A 15,692-nucleotide genomic window follows, 5' to 3' on the forward strand; every position below is an offset into this window, starting at 1 on the left:
TCTCCTTCTGTTCTCTATCAAGCCCCTCTCTCTTCATCTCTCTACTTCTCCTCTCTCTCTCCTTCTTTCTCCTTCCTCTCTCGCCCCCTTGTTCTTTCTGTCTGTCAGCCTCCTCTCTCTCTCTCTCTCTCCCTCTCTCTTCTTCCTCTCTCTCTATTTCTGTCACCCTCCCTCTTTCTCTCTCCTCCGCTCTCTCTGTCAAGCTCCTCTGTTTCTTCTCTCTCTCTTCTCTCTCTCTCTCTCTCTCTCTGTCTGTTTGTCCTTCTCTCTTTCTCCTTAATCTCTCTCTCTCTCCCTTCCCTCTCTCTTTCTCTCTCCTTCTGTTCTCTATCAAGCCCTCTCTCTTCATCTCTCTACTTCTCCTCTCTCTCTCCTTCTTTCTCCTTCCTCTCTTGCCCCCTCGCTCTTTCTGTCTGTCAGCCTCCTCTCTCTCTCTCTCTCTTCTTCCTCTCTCTCTATTTCTGTCACCCTCCCTCTTTCTCTCTCCTCCTGCGCTCTCTCTGTCAAGCTCCTCTCTTTTTCTTCTCTCTGCTTCTGTTCTCTCTCTCTCTGTCTGTTTGTCCTTCTCTCTTTCTCCTTCCTCTCTCTCTCTCTCCCCTTCCTTTCTCTCTCCTTCTTTCTCTCTTTCTCTCTCCTTCTGTTCTCTATCAAGCCCCTCTCTCTTCATCTCTCTACTTCTCCTCTCTCTCTCCTCCTTTCTCCTTCCTCTCTCGCCCCCTTGTTCTTTCTGTCTGTCAGCCTCCTCTCTTTCTCTCTCTCTCTCTCTCTTCTTCCTCTCTCTCTCTATTTCTGTCACCCTCCCTCTTTCTCTCTCCTCCTGCTCTCTCTGTCAAGCTCCTCTCTTTTTCTTCTCTCTGCTTCTGTTCTCTCTCTCTCTGTCTGTTTGTCCTTCTCTCTTTCTCCTTCCTCTCTCTCTCTCTCTCTCTCCCCTTCCTTTCTCTCTCCTTCTCTCTTTCTCTCTCCTTCTGTTCTTCCCTCTCTCTTCATCTCTCTACTTCTCCTCTCTCTCTCCTTCTTTCTCCTTCCTCTCTCGCCCCCTCGCTCTTTCTGTCTGTCAGCCTCCTCTCTCTCTCTGTCTCCTCTTCCTCTCTCTCTATTTCTGTCACTCTCCCTCTTTTTCTCTCCTCCCGCTCTCTCTGTCAAGCTCCTCTCTGTTTCTTCTCTCTGCTTCTGTTCTCTCTCTCTCTGTCCTTCTTTCTCTCTCCGTCCTCTCTCTTTCTCTCTCCTTCTGTTCTCTATCAAGCCCCTCTCTCTTCATCTCTCTACTTCTCCTCTCTCTCTCCTTCTTTCTCCTTCCTCTGTCGCCCCCTCGCTCTTTCTGTCTGTCAGCCTCCTCTCTCTCTCTCTCTCTCTCTTCTTCCTCTCTCTCCATTTCTGTCACTCTCCCTCTTTCTCTCTCCTTCCGCTCTCTCTGTCAAGCTCCTCTCTGTTTCTTCTCTCTGCTTCTTCTCTCTCTCTCTGTCCTCCTCTCTTTCTCCTTCTTGTCTCTCTCTCTCTCGCCCCCTCTGTCTTTCACCCCCCTCTCTCTCTCGCTCTCTCTCTCCTTCCTCTCTCTTTCTCTCTCCTTCTGTTCTCTATCAAGTCCCTCTCTCTTCAGCTCTCTACTTTTCCTCTCTCTCTCTCCTTACTCTCTCTCTCCTTCTTTCTCCTTCCTCTCTCGGACTCTCTTTCTGTCTGTCAGCCTCTCTCTCTCTCTCTCTCTCTCTCTCTCTCTCTCTCTCCTCCCTCCTTCTCTCCGTCAGCCCACTCTTTCCCGCAGGAAGCCGTAAACACACAAATATCCCATCAGAAGTCGGAAGCCTCCTCTCCTCCTCTTCCTCCTCTCCTCCTCCTCCTCTCTTCCTCCTCTCCTCCTCTCCTCCTCCTCCTCTCTCTCTCTTCCTCTACTCCTCTCCCTCCTCCTCCTCCTCTCCTCCTCCTCCTCCTCTCTTCCTCTCCTCCTCCTCTTCCTCCTCCTCTCTCCTCTCCTCTTCCTCCTCTCCTCTCCTCTCTCCTCTCTCCTCTCCTTCTCCTCCTCTCCTCTCCTCTCCTCTTCCTCCTCCTCTTCCTCCTCCTCCTCCTCCTCCTCCTCTTCCTCTCCTCCTCCTCCCTCTCCTCTCCTCCTCCTCTCTCCTCTTCCTCCTCTCCTCCTCCTCCTCTCCTCTCTCCTCTCCTCCTCTCTCCTCTCCTCTCTCCTCCTCTCTCCTTCCTCTCCTCCTCCTCCTCCTCCTCCCTCTCCTCCTCCTCCTCCCTCCTCCTCCTCTCCTCTCCTCCTCTCTCCTCCTCTCCTCTCCTCTTCCTCCTCTCTCCCTCTCTCCCTCTCTCTCCTCTCCTCTTCCTCCTCTCCTCCTCCTCTCCCTCCTCTCCTCCTCCTCTCCTCTCCTCTCCTCTCTCCTCCTCTCCTCCTCCTCCTCCTCCTCTCCTCTCTCCTCCTCCTCTCCTCCTCCTCCCTCCTCCTCCTCTCCTCCTCCTCTCCCTCCTCTCCTCTCCTCTCCTCTCCTCTCTCCTCTCCTCCTCTCTCCTCTCCCTCCTCTTCCTCTCCTCCTCTCCCTCCTCTCTTCCTCTCCTCCTCTCCCTCCTCTTCCTCCTCTTCCTCCTCCCTCTGTTACATCACTCTGGGATCACAAGTCTGTTTTTCTCTTTCAGGAAACACTGGGGAACATGTGCTTCATTTGGCCGAACCTGTTTTTAACCGTTTTCATGCCGAACAGACAACAACAACAACAACAAAAACGTGAACCAGAGAAAAGAAATACGCAAAAAGTCAAACATCTGCATTGATTTGAGATCGATTTTTCATGGTCGACGCCGATATGATCAGAACCAATGATATTTTTAGTCCTATTTTGATGAATAGACTTAAATGATCTGATTCAAAACTCAGTCCAAACTCCACAGCCTGTTAAATAAAAAATGATGACAGAGCAGCGCGGTCACATGTGGTGCAGCGACCGCCTCTTAAAAACGGTTCAAATAAACTTTTATGCAGATTTGGCCCAAATAAAAATCAGCCTATTGGAGATTTAAAGGTTGTATGGAGGATTTTTTTTTTGTTTCAAACTGTCAGTGAAAGATTAAAATACCATTACAGAGACGCAGCAGCTTTGTAATTATGATGACCAAAAAAAAAAGAACGAAAATCTATCAACTGTGGACGTGTTGAGGCCAGATAAACATCAGCCAATAGAAAACGAGGCTCCCTCATTTTCTATTGGCTGTTAGGTTGTCAATCAAACTCCGTAGTGTAACTGACTCGTCGGAGCGCGGGGATTACGTGGTTTACGCAGCGGTTCTTAAGAGGCTTTTTCGAACTGTCGCTTCCTCGCATTTCGCACAAAGTTTGTCGCGACGGCGGACGAGAATCCACGACCGGTTCGCCGCAAAAGAAAGTCCGTTTTTGAGGTCGCTGAAAGAAGAAGAGAAGAGAAAAAGGAGCAAAGCCAAACTGACGTGATTCTTGGAGATCTCGTCCAGCGATGGCGCGACCGAAGCAGACGAAGGGTCTAAAAACTGACGCGTCGGTCGCTGAATTACTTCTAGACAGGAAACTTCAACAGTAATTCTGAACGCGCACAAGGACTGTCGCTGTATTTCTCTTCCCTTAAAAAAATCCTCTATACAACCTTTAAGACAGTCAAGGCACTAAAATGTAGCTTTTTCTATTTCAAAACCAATACCGATACTTAGGGATGTGACGAAATCCAAATCTCTCTGTACGATATTATCACGATGTGCATCTCACGGTAAATATTTTTTTCTTGAAACACAAATGGCATATGGTTAAATATAACGCAAAAGTGTTGTTATTTATCGTTCAAATTGAATGAATATTTATTTATTCAGACAGTAATACACAGAACATAAATAAAAAATAAAAAAATGTAAATACATAGATATAACACAAAAAGTAATTATTTTTATTCTATTAATAACAGGCAAAATAAATGTTACGCAGAATTTTCCTTGTGTCCGAAAAAGGCGTGGGAGGAAGTAAATACTTATTTAACCCCACCCCTTTTTTTCTACCGTCCCAAATTAACAAAGAAATGAACAATGGAACAGCTTTGAAACGATACAAAAGTTCAATGATATGAGGTGTTTTGGAGCATATCACCCAGTAAATACTTTTATTACAATCATTTATAACTGATATTAAATCCATCAATATTTTCAATACCGACACTGATATCCGATACTAGTTTTGCATCAGTGCATCCCTACAAAAAAGTGCCAATATCGCCCGATTTAATACACTGGTTTATGTCGAATCTCAAGGTAAACGTCACGATCCTCCAGTGATTTTCGTCCTGACCAAGACCAGCTGGAGATGTTCCCTCTGCTCCTGACACTGAAGCGTGGGTCAAATGCAGAGAACAAGTTACTGGGTGAGTCAATTGTACCTTAAACATAACCTCATGTGTGTGTTTTTTTTTTTTAACCGCCACCGTTCCATAAAAGTGTATGAGAAACGTCCATTGTGTTTATCTGAATGCAATCCAATTTTTTGGCTTCTATGTTTCTTCTGTTCCTGTATCTGATCTTTTAATGTCAGTCTGAACACACAGATCAATTTTTTCAAATGTGACCCAGGACACTTGGATATGTGCTCCTGAAACTGATAGATATCTGATCTTTTGACATGTGACTTCAGTCTGAACGGTCAAAGTGCATTCATCCACCTACACGTTGTCAACAAGACACAAACGTCACTATTCTGCGCTGAAAGTAGGAGAAAATTGTTAATGAACTCCGTGTCACTGAAGTGAAGCACATCACCACTCACCACTCTTGGCTCCGTCTCCACATCCACACGTTCCTTTCAACGGACTGAACCACAAAACACCACGACCAAAAACCTCGTCCTTCTCCTTCTCAATCTCCTCCTTAAAACAAGTAAGTTGTTCATGTTCTGGCTCCGGTACGAGAGAAACTTTAAAATCTCCAGGTGCTCGATGCTGCGTCCATGTTTGGACAACTTCCGTAAACACAGAGACGCTCGCTGCGGTTGACGTCGTCGTGTCTCCAGTGTCACATGTGGGACACTTTCAGACCATTTACTGTTCACACTGGAGTCACATACAAGTCACATTTAACTGGAAATGTGAACGACCTCGCAAAAACATCGGATTTCACAAAAAAATCGGAATTGAGCGTTAAGCCCTGCAGTCTGAACGTAGACTAAGAGGCCTGTTCACCGCTGGGGCCGATTCACAAAACAGTGAGGAGGAAAAACAGCTTAACCCTGAGAGTGAAATATCAGGCTCTGGAGGGGCAGTTAAACACACGGATCATGGATATAATCAGTGTTGGGGAGTAACAGATTACATGTACCGGAGTTATGTAATCAGAGTACAAATTATGAGTAACTGTATTCAGTTACAGTTACTGTTTCAGTGAGTGGTAATTGGATTACAGTTACTTTGTTGAAATAAATGGATTACATGGTGGTATTTTCCTGTTTTCACATTTTGGGCTAAATCCCCCTTTTTATTTATTTTTTTCCAGTAATTCCACTCATTGCCGGAACCTAAACTAGATCTAAACCAGGTCTAAACCAGATCTAAACCAGGACTAAACCAAGACAAAAAACAGGTCTGAACTAGATCTAAACTAGATCTAAACCAGATCTAAACCAGGACTAAACCAAGACAAAAAACAGGTCTGAACTAGATCTAAACTAGAGCTAAAAGGACTAAACCAGGACTAAGACCAGTTCTAAACCAGGACTAAACCAGGACAAAAAACAGGTCTAAACTAGTTCTAAACTAGATCTAAACCAGATCTAAACCAGGTCTAAACCAGGACTAAACCAGGTCTAAAATCAGGTCTAAACTAGATCTAAACCAGGACTAAACCATCCTAGTCTTTGCTTCTCTGCAGCAAATCAAGTAATCCAAAGTATTCAGATTACATTACTAACTTTAAGTAATTTAATGGATTATGTTACAAACTACATTTTGGGGTGTGTAATCTGTAATCTGTAGGGGATTACATTTTAACAGTCACCTTCTCAACACTTGGTGGTAAAAGGCGAGTGCGCTGGTTGTGCTGTGGAAAGTGTGTATGACGTCATAACCTCGTGTTGAAGGGGCTCGTGGGAGGGCCTCAGGGTTAAACGGAGGACAGGTCAGACACATGACCAGAACATGTTTGTGCCACTGAAAACATGACCAGAGTTCACACGCTGCTGTACACGACTCGGAGTCGTACTGGGCTCGGTAGAGAACAGAACTTTAAACAGCAGGTGAACAGGTCGGACCTTTTTAAAGGAGACGTCCACAGCCTCTTGTGTCAAGTTACACTGCAGTTTATGTGTTGAAGAAACAATATTAAAAAGGCAATATATGGATTTTAAAGAGAAAAATAAATAAATTAAAAAAAATATATGTATATATATATATTATATAATATAATAATTATAAAATAAAAAATAAATAAAATAAAAAATAAATAAATGAATAAATAAAATAATAATAAATAAAAAATATAAATAATTTTGGCTATTTTATGCAGCACTACACAGCAAAAAATGGAGAGATAAAATGTTAGGGTGAACTATTTCAGACACAAAAAGTGTTATTTTAACTATTCAAAAGTTAAACAGGGGTTCGAGTTGGTTTATTTGAGTTGATGTGGACTTAAGTTAATTCAACTTTCCTTAGTGTTAATTTGGCTCCTCTCGCCCACCACTTCAAACTCCTGTGAGAAAAGACCAGTTTGAACCAGTTCTGTTCATAATTTCATCTTAAATTAACTCAAACAAAGTAAAAATAAAACATCTCTGTGTGTTGTTTAGATAAATTAGGATAACCCTACAAACTGTTCTCAGTTTACTCTCAAATTGTTAATGTTACTCTTGATTTCAGGGTTAAACAGGAACTTTGGTCCAGTGTTACTTAATTAACATTTTGAAAAATGTTAAATTAACTCTAGAACAGATTGGACTCAAATAAACCCTGAGAAAATGTTATATTGACTCCGGAGAGTCAGTTTTAACACACGACTTTTTGCTGTGTACTATTATATGTTTTACAAATTGAAGTAAAAAAAACGTAACAAAATGAGCATCAATCTTTCTGTCTCTGTCTTTTTTTTTTTTTCTTAGATGTAAACAGACAAGAGCCCAGTCAAACAGAAGTAAACAACAAGACCAAAAATACAAGTTAATGCATCTGATATAAAAATGTATTGAACAGATACATATGTACTCTAGTTTATCAAACTGTTCACCTTTTTTCTGTACCATTTTTGGTTCTAAAGTTACATATGTTTTAAACAGACCATGTATGAAACATGGAACAAAAATTATTTCCCAAATTTCAAAGACCTGAAAATCATGTAAATAAATGGATGTATTTCATCATATCTTGTGTTATTCCATCTTTGAACTGTTGATGAAGGTACAGATTTTTTAATTTTTTTAATAATGTAAATTTTTAAATGATAAAAAATGTTCTTGGAAGGACTGACATATTTTATAGAAATAGTTTCTTTTCATTTTGAAGTAATATTAAAATATTCAGAAGAAAAAAAGACAAATGATGTAAAATCCTGCACCTTCTACTTGTTTGTAACAATTTTTCCCTCCGTTACTTTCCCCTCCGTTACCATGACCTTTCTTAATAAAAAATCTCATGAGTCAAAAAGTAAGAGGTTTTTCAACCTAATCTTGTACCATATGGTAGAAAACTATATGAAGCAAATATTCAAACCAGTTTGTTAAGGATATGTAAGTGAGAACCAAGAGTTATCACTGTTTGGATTTATTGCCCAAAAAGTGCTGCATATTTCATTCCCTCCATTACCGACATGAGTTTTTAAATTTTTTGTCAACAACTTGAAAGAATCTCACAGGTTTAACTTGACCCTGTTGGAGTGTAACTCTTTCCTACATTCTGATACTTTACTTATTTCAATAGTTCCTCTAGTTTCTGAATAAGAGACATTTGAATGTCAAAAATCTGCCCCTGTTTCCCTCCGTTACCACTTGACCAGACCCATAAATAAACCAGGATTATTCAAACGTGTGTGAAAACAACACAACTCCAGCTGTTTCTGAGGAGGTAACAGCATTATTTTATTTATTTTTATGTACCTATTTCACTGAGTCAAGTTATTACGTCAAACTTCTGTACAGTAAAGAGTAAAGTTGAACTTTTTATCATCTTTCGCTAAGAGGGCAACACACAGAGTTGGGAAGGTTATTTTTAAAATGTAATCCCCTACAGATTACAGATTACACACCCCAAAATGTAGTTTGTAACATAATCCATTAAATTACTTAAAGTGAGTAATGTAATCTGAATACTTTGGATTACTTGATTTGCTGTAGAGAAACAAAGACGAGGATGGTTTAGTCCTGGTTTAGATCTAGTTTAGACCTGATTTTAGACCTGGTTTAGATCTGGTTTAGATCTCGTTTAGACCTGGTTTAGACCTGGTTTAGATCCGGTTTAGATCTAGTTTAGACCTGGTTTTAGTCCTGGTTTAGACCTGGTTTTAGTCCTGGTTTAGACCTGGTTTAGATCTGGTTTAGATCTGGTTTAGACCTGGTTTAGTCTTGGTTTAGACCTGGTTTAGACCTAGTTTAGTCCTGGTTTAGACCTAGTTTAGACCTGGTTTAGACCTGGTTTAGATCTAGTTTTAGACCTGTTTTAGTCCTGGTTTAGACCTGGTTTAGATCTGGTTTAGATCTCGTTTAGACCTGGTTTAGACCTGGTTTAGATCCGGTTTAGATCTGGTTTAGATCTAGTTTAGACCTGGTTTTAGTCCTGGTTTAGACCTGATTTAGTCCTGGTTTAGACCTGGTTTTAGTCCTGGTTTAGACCTGGTTTAGATCTAGTTTAGACCTGGTTTTAGTCCTGTTTTAGTCCTGGTTTAGACCTGGTTTAGATCTGGTTTTAGTCCTGGTTTAGACCTGTTTTAGATCCGGTTTAGACCTGGTTTAGATCTAGTTTAGACCTAGTTTAGACCTGGTTTTAGTCCTGTTTTAGTCCTGGTTTAGACCTGGTTTAGACCTGGTTTAGTCCTGGTTTAGCCCAAAATGTGAAAACAGGAAAATACCACCATGTAATCCATTTATTTCATCAAAGTAACTGTAATCCAATTACCACTCACTGAAACAGTAACTGTAACTGAATACAGTTACTCATCATTTGTACTCTGATTACATAACTCCGGTACTTGTAATCTGTTACTCCCCGACAACACTGGCTACACATAAGTCCTCTTCAATGTGATTTTAGAGTGAAAATGAACTACAAAGCGATAAAAAAAAAAAAAAAAAAAAAGCAATGTTAAATCCAGTGACTAAATGTTTTCATTGTTAAAAATAAAATCCAAATTCATGTCAGACGTGTTTTGTCTTGTGCACGTGTTTTGGAGCAGCCGTGGTCAATAGTGTCTCTGTGTCCTGCGTCTGCTCTGTCCTAATCTTCCTTATTAGGGCGTGTTTCCTGTGTCCTCTGTCCATTCACCATCATTTAGATCAGAGCGTCACATGACCTCAGCAGAACACATCACCACACTTTATCATGTTTTTATTATAATCAGAATTATTCGATACAATCAGTGTTGGGAAGTTACTTTTAAAATGTAATCCCCTACAGATTACAGATTACACACCCCAAAATGTAGTTTGTAACGTAATCCATTAAATTACTTAAAGTGAGTAATGTAATCTGAATACTTTGGATTATTTGATTTGCTGTAGAGAAACAAAGACGAGGAAATCGTAACATAAGATGTTTTATTTGCTAAAAGAAAATAAAAAGTCCAAACTTTACTTAACAAAATTAAAAATATTATTGATAGAAGAAGAGGAGACACGTCCACACAGCAGGATTTAGTCCTGGTTTAGTCCTGTTAAATCCTGTTAGATCCTGGTTTAGTCCTGGTTTAGACCTGGTTTAGATCTAATTTTAGCTCTACTTTAGACTTGGTTTAGTCCTGGTTTAGTTCTGGTTTAGATCTGGTTTAGACGTGGTTTAGTTCTGGTTTAGATCTGGTTTAATCCTGGTTTAGTCCTGGTTTAGTCCTGGTTTTAGTCCTAGTTTAGTCCTGGTTTAGACCTGGTTTAGACCTGGTTTAGTCCTGGTTTAGATCTGGTTTAATCCTGGTTTAGTCCTGGTTTAGTCCTGGTTTTAGTTCTGGTTTACTCCTGGTTTTAGTTCTGGTTTTAGTCCTGGTTTTAGACCTGGTTTAGTCCTGGTTTAGTCCTGGTTTAGTCCTGGTTTAGACCTGGTTTAGACCTGGTTTAGACCTGGTTTAGACCTGGTTTAGTCCTGGTTTAGTCCTGGTTTAGTCCTGGTTTAGTTTTTAGTCCTGGTTTAGCCCAAAAAGTGAAAAACAGGTTTAAAATCCCTCTGTGTAATCCATTTATTTCAACAAAGTAACTGTAATCCAATTACCACTCACTGAAACAGTAACTGTAACTGAATACAGTTACTCATCATTTGTACTCTGATTACTTAACTCCAGTACTTGTAATCTGTTACTCTGTGTATCATATTGAATTGTTGGTGGATGTGCACGTGTTGCTCCATCTGCTCTGTGTTGTTATTTATTTTTTTATTTCCTCCTCAGCTGCAGCAGAAAACAGCTCCACAGAGACTTAAAACTAAACTAAACTATTCTAACAGAGGAGATTTGATCTTTTACTCACTTTTATTTTACATCGATACATCCAGAAATGACAAAGATATAAACTCTGAAATACTTTAATCAAATGTGCTCATGTACTCACAGGCAGTGTTCTGGAGTAACAGATTACATGTACCGGAGTAATCAGAGTACAAAGTATGAGTAACTGTATTCAGTTACAGTTACTGTTTCAGTGAGTGGTAATTGGATTACAGTTACTTTGTTGAAATAAATGGATTACACAGAGAGATTTTACTGTTTTCACATTTTGGGCTAAACCAGGATAAACCAGTAAAAAACCAGGTCTAAACCAGGTCTAAACCAGGTCTAAACCAGGTCTAAACCAGGTCTAAACCAGGTCTAAACCAGGACTAAAACCAGGTCTAAAAACCAGGTCTAAACCAGGACTAAAACCAGGAACTAAAACCAGGACTAAACCAGGTCTAAAAACCAGGACTAAACCAGGACTAAAACCAGGTCTAAACCAGGTCTAAACCAGGACTAAACCAGGTCTAAAACCAGGTCTAAACCAGGACTAAAACCAGGACTAAACCAGGACTAAACCAGGTCTAAACCAGGACTAAACCAGGACTAAACCAGGACTAAACCAGGTCTAAAACCAGGACTAAACCAGGACTAAAACCAGGTCTAAACCAGGTCTAAACCAGGACTAAACCAGGACTAAAACCAGGTCTAAACCAGGTCTAAAACCAGGACTAAACCAGGACTAAACCAGGTCTAAAACCAGGACTAAACCAAGACTAAACCAGGTCTAAACCAGGTCTAAACCAGGTCTAAAACCAGGACTAAACCAGACTAAAACCAGGTCTAAACCAGTCTAAAACCAGGACTAAACCAAGACTAAAACCAGGTCTAAACCAGGTCTAAAACCAGGACTAAACCAGACTAAAACCAGGAATAAACCAGGTCTAAACCAGGTTCTAAAACCAGGACTAAACCAGACTAAACCAGGACTAAACCAAGACTAAAACCAGGACTAGTTCAGTTCAGTAAAGTCTGGACTTTTTATTTTCTTTTATCAGACAAAACTTCTGATGTTACGATTTCCTCGTCTTTGCTTCTCTACAGCAAATCAAGTAATCCAAAGTATTCAGATTACATTACTCACTTTAAGTAATTTAATGGATTACGTTACAAACTACATTTTGGGGTTTGTAATCTGTAATCTGTAGGGGATTACATTTTAAAAATAACCTTCCCAACACTGGATATGAGGCTTTGTGTGAATGAAACGAAACAAAACACGAGGTCCAGGTCTGTTTGTGATGAGGAAACGGCCTCATGAAGCCTTGTGTAATAATCGTCACAGTTTCCACAGTCACCGTCACCGTCCCGTTTGTAAATGTGGTAAACACAAACTTGTCTAACAGCCGTCGCATCACATGTCGAGCAGAAGCATCTTACGTCACATTTTACTCTCAGAGATTCATTCAAAGGGTTTCAATTCAGAAGTATAATCTTAATTTGACCAGTTATGATGTATTTATTTAGCTGGTTTCAAATGTTTATGATGATTCACTGCAGAAATTCTTATTTTAAACCAATTTATCCAAACGTGTATAACAAAAATTGCACTCACTCAAATAGATTTTTAATAACTAAATAATTTTTTTTAATATAAATTAAATTAAGGCAGACATGTTGTGCTTGTGTCTGTTATACAGGCCGCCTAAAAAAATGTGAATATTGTTTAAAAAATCATGACTATAAAATATATGGAATTGACTTTCTGAAATGAGTAACAAAAAATATAGAATTTTTTCATGATTTTCTTTTTTTTAGATAGACACCTCATACCACATCATTGTATAATAATTTGGACATTTCAAATCTCAATACTGATCCAAAATGATTTAATAAAAGAAAAAAAAATCTGTCAGAATGAAAACCCAATGGAGCTGACGTCACCATTAACATCATCAAAACAAAGCACAGCATTTGATTCATTTCATTTGTACTAAAATGACTTACACAACGCTTCTGAATCCTCCCAGTGTCACTGATTAAGAATATCAATTAATACATAAATGCTTTTATAATTATAATAAATTCATAAATCTATTAATATTCCTAATATGGACCTCAGCTCCAAATTCTCTCCTATAACTGTCAGTCTCCATGAGCTTCATTTGACTGGAGCAGAACTCTACTTTAGTCAATGTGTTTCTAGTCTAAATCTATTCTCTAAACCAGGGATGCTCAATACGTCGATCGTGATCTACCAGTCGATCGCCAAGGTCGTGTGGGTAGATCGCCGTGTCTCGTCTCGGACTCGATCGCGTTTGGACTCGGTCTTGTCTCTCACTCGAGGTCTGACACTCAACAAGTGTGATCATATTTCATTCCGGCCGCTGCTGTTGGTAATAAACTTGTAGCGGGTGCAGGAGCGTGTGGGGCGTCTCAGTGCAGCCTGTGCGCTCATTTGAAACCCGCAGAGACTCTACGGCGCATCACAAACACACACGCTCCCTATGCACGGCTCGTCTGCGACAGCGTGTGCCCTCGTGTACCAGCGTGCGTCACAGGGCAGGTTCAACTTCCTAAACATCCTACCTGTCCATCTGCCTCACGTCAGCACGCCGCCCCTCGCCTTTTCACGCTCTCGCTCCTTCCTGCGTACAGCCAACACAAGCCCCTCCCACAGTGCGGCTGATTAGAAGAACAAGACCAAACGTGAAGCAAAAACCAGTCTAAATTTGTGTTCCAGTGTTGGCACAAAGCAGGTCTACAGCATAGAGCGGATCTACAGAACAGACCTACTGCCACATTTGGCTGAAGTTTGTCTAACAAAAGTGACAAATGCATCTGTGTTTGTCACGATGTGCGTTTGGTTTGGTAAACGTGCAGAGGCTGGTAAATATCACTGCAAAACCAGAAAAGAATGAAACTCCAGTTTGGAACTTTAAAAAACAGGTTTAAAAATCTTCCTTCACTTTTTCCACAGTTTTGTGTAAAGTGCCAGAGGAAGTTCTCTTAAAGAAGAGGTTCTCAAACTGTGGGGGAGGGTCCAAAAAAGGGGCACAGAGTGTTTCAGTGCAGTTTGCTTGACTTTGTATTAGGTAGATCATTTTGACTTGGTCATTTTGTAAGTAGCTCACAGGCTGAAAAAGTGTGAACACCCCTGGTCTAAACACAACTTCGAGAGAGTGAAGTGGAACAATCTGTGTATCATTCGTTCATTAATTTTTCAATATCAAACCAAAAATAAGAAAACGAAAAAAGAACAGGTTTTCTTCTTTTTTTCAGTTTTCGATTTTATGTTTAAATGAAGAATGTAAAAAACTGATAACGACTGTTTCCCGTTTACGTGACGTCTGTGACTACGATGCCGGACTTTTGCATCGCATACGGACTGAATCAGGACTGATCCAGGTCCGAGACCAGACCGAGACCAGAGCAGAACTGAGACTGGGACAGACCGGGACCAGAGCGGAGGCTCAGAGCCCACCGCAGGGCCGGAGCTCGAAGCTGAGGCTCGGACCCCGCGGAGGCTCAGAGTCAAAGCTCGGAGTCCACCCTGGTCCCGGTCTGGTCCCGCTCTGGTCCCGGTCTGGTCCCGGTCTGGTCTCGGACCTGGATCAGTCCTGGTTCAGTCCGTATGCGGTGCAAAAGTCCGGCATCGCAGTCACTGAAGTCACGTAAACGGGAAACGGTCGTTATCCAGTTTTTTCCATTTTTCATTTTAACAAAAATCGAAAACTGAAAAAACAAATCGTTATCTGTTTTTTCATTTTTGTTTTGGAGACAAATAATGAAGAAAACTGTTGTTTTTTTGTTTTCTTATTAATGAACGAACGACACACGGATTTGGAACAACTAATGTGTCTGAAAGCTCTAAAAAGACTTTAAATCCTGTCAGAAATGTGAGCAAATAAAGTTACATAATCCAATCCACAAACAACAAGTCTACAATCCTTCAACAAATCCAGATTAAACAGCAGTTTAACCAGAGCTACAATTGTACTTCTGTGAGTTTTTTTTTGCCTCTATTTCCTCAGTGCTGTCGATTTAGCTTAAATTGATGGAGTTTGTGAAATCTCCCGGACACGTTTGGCTCCTGCTCTGTAAATGTCACTGCGGCCCTCACTGTCCCTGGGGCCCGAGTTAAGTGTGGTGCAATGCAGAGCAGCTGTCTCCCAAAGCACATCCATGCACCGACCTCCATTTAAAGGGCTCGTATGACACCGTTATACTGATCTGTGATAGAAAATGTAGTTTCCTCATCACAGACAGACCTGGAGTTGTGTTTTGTTTCATTCACACATGTTTAACACACAAACTCTGAACATTTAGGATGAGTTCTTCTCTGGAAACACTCCAACACTTTCACTAGAATCATTTAGATCAGGAGTGTCAAACTCATTTTGGTCCGGGGGTCGTATCCAACCGACTTTGATCCCAAAGGGTCCGGATCAGAAAACTCATGTCATATAAACCCCAAAAATAACAATAAGTTCAAATATTTGTGCAGAGAAACACAAATCTATTACAGAAATCTTTTTTAATTGATGAACTCTTTCTTTTACAAAATATTATAATATTATGAACAATCTGAAACAATTTCAACACAATTTTTAACTTGTATGTAAACAGGAATAAGTCAGTTTTTGTTGTAAAATCCTGCACTCGGCTCCACTTTTCTCATGTTGGACATTTTTCTGATGAGGGTGTCACGGTCAACAGTCAAAACGATCGTCCTTTAAGAGCGTTTGGAAAGAGACAAGTCTTCATTTGTGCTGCTCTGGTGGGAGGGGCCACGTACAGAGACGCTGGAGACGCTGCTGTGATAAACACCACAGAAAATTAACAAGATTTTAATAGAAAATAGAATCAAAATATTTTAGTAGAAAATCAGCCGAGGGCCAGATTAAAGGTCTTGGAGGGCCGGATCTGGCCCCCGGGTCGCATGTTTGACACCTGTGATCTAACCAATAGCAGTGAAGTTTGAAGTCTCAGAAGAAACCAATGTGTGAAAAAAACTAATCCTGTTCAGCATCAAAACTATTAGAAGCATCTTCTAAATAATTGAATAAAATAACCTAAAGTAAAAC

The 15,692-nt window shown here is 40.6% G+C and overlaps 1 protein-coding gene across 3 annotated transcripts in view; it reads right to left on the reverse strand.

Annotated features, from left to right (window-relative positions):
• The window catches only part of LOC110169267 (rap guanine nucleotide exchange factor 6-like), a 413,544-nt gene that overhangs the window by 246,942 nt on the left and 150,910 nt on the right, over positions 1-15,692 (reverse strand). The window lies entirely within an intron of this gene.

The sequence above is a fragment of the Boleophthalmus pectinirostris genome, unplaced genomic scaffold (genome assembly GCF_026225935.1).
Source record: "Boleophthalmus pectinirostris isolate CB_2022bp ecotype Guang Dong unplaced genomic scaffold, ASM2622593v1 HiC_scaffold_12, whole genome shotgun sequence".
NCBI classification, from domain to species: Eukaryota; Metazoa; Chordata; class Actinopteri; order Gobiiformes; family Gobiidae; genus Boleophthalmus; species Boleophthalmus pectinirostris.